This window comes from Mus caroli, chromosome 5 (assembly GCF_900094665.2).
Source record: "Mus caroli chromosome 5, CAROLI_EIJ_v1.1, whole genome shotgun sequence".
Classification (NCBI taxonomy): domain Eukaryota; kingdom Metazoa; phylum Chordata; class Mammalia; order Rodentia; family Muridae; genus Mus; species Mus caroli.
Genome location: NC_034574.1, coordinates 29,032,760 through 29,036,549, shown reverse-complemented (window position 1 = coordinate 29,036,549; position 3,790 = coordinate 29,032,760). Strand labels below are relative to the sequence as shown.

Here is a 3,790-nt window from a genome sequence, read left to right as displayed (position 1 = left end):
TGAATATGTTACCTCACTCAGGATGATGCCCTCCAGGTCTATCCATTTGCCTAGGAATTTCATAAATTCATTCCTTTTAATAGCTGAGTAGTACTCCACTGTGTAAATGTACCACATTTTCTGTATCCATTCCTCTGTTGAGGGACATCTGGGTTCTTTAAATTAAAAAAAAATAATGATGAAAACAAAAATATACCTAAAAGCGAAGCTTCTGGAAAAACTATCTTGTATCACTCCTCAAACTTGACTCCCTCCTGACCTTGTGTTTCAAAGCTGGGTCTCTGAACACACCCTTGTTGACAACAGTCTTGTCCAAGGGGATATCCAGAGTACCTCATGGGCATGAGCTGGTTGTAGTTACAAATTCTCACAAAGGACTTGATCATGGCAGCTGTCACTTTTCAGGGATAGCGGTCAATTCCAGCTACCAGGGCATGGTTGTAAGGGCGGTCAGTGTTCCTCATGATGATGGCTTTTCGTCCAGAGTAGTGTCCAGCTAGGATCAGCATCACTTTCCCCGGTTTCATGGACTTGCCCATTTCAATAGGAAGCAGATGGCACCCAGCAGAAAGGAAAGAAGCTGTTTTTTTCATTTTTTATTAGCATTATTGAGGCAAATTTAATATACCAGAAACTTCATATGTTACAAACAGTTTGATGAATTATGATGTATACATTCAACCATGAAACTTTCCTGACAATCAAAATAGTGACCATAGCTATGACCTGGAATATCTTTGTTACCCCTAACAATGTCTCCCCTCAACCTATGTGTGTGTCCCAGTTTTGTCACTATAGATCACTTACATTTCCAGGAAGCTCATATTGATGGAATCACATAGTGTTTCCTTTTCTTCTGACTTCTTTGGCAGACTTATTATATTCAGATTCATGCATGTTGATTTGTATTTTGATACTTTGTTCTTTTTTATTGCTGAGCAGTATTCCATTCAGTCTGTGCATCACAGTTCATGAATTCCTTTATCAATCTATTTGGGATTGTTTCCTGTTTGGGATGTAAATATGTACATTTGTGCATGCTTTTTATGCATATAATGCATATATGTAAAATACATATATAATAATGCAATAATAGTTGGGTCATATGCTGGGTTTGTATTATGTGCTGCTTTCCTTTTTATTTTTTCTCTCTCCTTTTCTTCTTCTTCTTCTTCTTCTTCTTCTTCTTCTTCTTCTTCTTCTTCTTCTTCTTCTTCTTCTTCTTCTTCTTCTTCTTCTTCTTCTTCTTCTTGAGAGACAGTAATCACCACATCTTAGCTGATCTAAGGGCTGGACTCTAACTCATAGCGGTTCTCTTGCCTCTGCCTCCTGAGCGCTGGGATTAAAGGCCTGAGCCATGTGGTTGTGCTTCACTTTTTTTTTTTTCCAGGCAATGCTTTACTTCATGCCCTTGTCCCCCCTCTGGCTCACTCGTCCCGTGATGAGAAGGACTCAGCCACCCACAATAATGTTATTAATGGGTATATGGATCAGTTTCACGAAGAAGCCAATGAATCCCATGATAGCAAATCCTATAGCTGTAGCCATGGCAATCTTCTGGAATTCTTTTCTGTCGGGTTTGGTGCATCTTTTAACCAGCCGAATTGAGTCCTTTACAAACTGCCGACTGGGCTCTACAAACTGTATTACCTGATCCATGTTTGTTGGATGGCGGATTAAGAGTGTAGAGACACGTAGCTTAGGAGAGAACTGAGCCCAACGGAACCGGAAGCTCTGTGCTTCACTTCTTAAGGGGTAGACATTCTTCACTTGATCTTAGCCAAAAGACCAAGAAGCAATGCCACTTGACATTCTTACCAGCAGTGGATGAAGAGTCCACTTCCCACCATCAGTTCTATAGTTGATCCTGAGGTGGAGGTGGAGGGAGGGAGGAAAGGAAGGAGAGAGGGGGAGAGGGAGGAAGAAAGGGAGAATAGAGAAAGGGAGGGAGGGAGGAAGAGAGAAGGTGGGTGGGAGGAAAAGAGAGAGAACGCACATTGCTCCCTAGTAAAGCTCTGCTCTCTGATTTGCCCAACTTCTGCAATAGCTCTACCATCTGGGAGGCCCCACAGTCAACCCTTCACACTTACCTATTCAGGAGATGCCTCTTGTTTATTTATTGTTAGATAATTCATACTGTATATGATGTATTTTTTTTTTATCATTCTCACTTCCTATTTCCCTTTTATATCCCCCTCAGATTCCTTCTGGAATTCTGTTTCCTCCCAACATAGCCCCATCCTGCTTCCATATTTTCATATCTTTTTCTCTCTCCCTCCTTTCCCTAACCCACTGATTTTAATTAGGGCTGCTAACATGTGTGAGTACAGGGTTAGCAACTGGACCATGAGCAACTTAGGTGTGGCTACACCCCTGAAGAATGATTCCCCTGTTTCTCAGTGGGTGTTTATTGCCATAGCACTGTTATGGGCCTTCCTATGCCTGCCCCAGGTCTTAATAATGACATGGAGACTTATTTTTATTTATCAATAGCTTTTGGCCTTAAGCTACGTTTATTCCCAACTGACTCATAACTCAATTATTCCATTTATACTAATCTACGTTCTGCCACATGGCTGGCTACTTCTCAGTTTTATACATCCGACTTCTACTAAGTCTCAGTGGCGAATCTTCCAATGCCTGACTTCTTCCCAGAGTTCCTCTCTCTGCCTGGATGTCCCACCTTACTATTCTGCCTTATGCTATAGACCATAGGCTTTTTTATTTTTACCAACCAAAATGTACCTTAGGTGGGCAAGGAAAAACAGATATATATTCATACAGTGCAAATAAACATTGTCCCTTCAGCCCCTCGACAGGGGGCCGGGGGTTTCATGTGCCCCTTCCCCATCATGGAATGGTGATAAGCTTGTGCAGATAGCAGTAGCTGGTGAGTTCATGAGTGTAGTAACTGTGTCATATTCAGAAGGCAGTGTTTCACAGTATTCCTCCTTAGCTTCCATCTTAGCTCTCCACCTTCTTCTGTGATGTTCCCTGACCCTGAAAAGATGCGCCATTTAAATAGTCACCACCATTTAAATGATCAGCACTTTGGCCAGTTCTGAGTCTTGGCATTACTGTTGCTCACTATAAAAGAGAAGTTTCTCTGATCAAGTTTGTCAGCAGCACTAATCTATGGACATAAACCAAACAAATATTTAGAAGATGGTTTGACAACATGTCCAGTTAGTAAAACAGTAGTAGGTTCTTCCATGGCCTAGCACCTTCCTAAAACCCAGGAGCTTTTGACCAGATTTTTAGTACTAGACATGAATTACTTCTGTAGAGTAGGCCTCAAATCCAACCTGAAAGCAAAGGTTACTACACTGTTGCACCAGTGAACACATCTTGCCTGGCAAATCAGTATTGTAACATTCAGGGTCTACCTTTGGTAAGGTCAGTAATGACTTTTCTCCTGTGTAGTAGGCATTATAAATACTAGCTAGCAGAGAGGAAGTTTTCAGGTCAGCTCTAACTGTATGTCCTTTATGTCCTGCAACCACAGTATGTGATATCTTCAGCAATAAGATTTTGCTTTCAACCAAACAACCAAAAGCATAATTGCCTGTATTTTTTGAGGGGTATGAGACTTTAAAATCTCCTTGACCAACAACTCATAAGGGGGTATTCCCAAACAGTCCCAAAGCTGTTCACCAGAGGGATTATTCTTGTCTGGAGTTTTCATTTAATAATCCATGGCTTCTCTCTCCCTTTCTCTCTTTCTCTCTTTCTCTCTTTCTCTCCTTTCTTTCTTTCTTTCTTTCTTTCTTTCTTTCTTTCTTTCTTTCTT

General features: G+C 41.1%; 1 protein-coding gene and 1 pseudogene across 3 annotated transcripts in view; one reads left to right on the top strand and one right to left on the bottom strand.

Annotated features, from left to right (window-relative positions):
- Nucleotides 1–3,790, top strand: part of Poln (DNA polymerase nu) — a 130,599-nt gene that overhangs the window by 50,144 nt on the left and 76,665 nt on the right. The gene's annotated exons all lie outside the window — the stretch shown is intronic.
- LOC110294081 overlaps nucleotides 1,375–3,790 on the bottom strand; it is a 6,274-nt pseudogene continuing 3,858 nt past the window's right edge.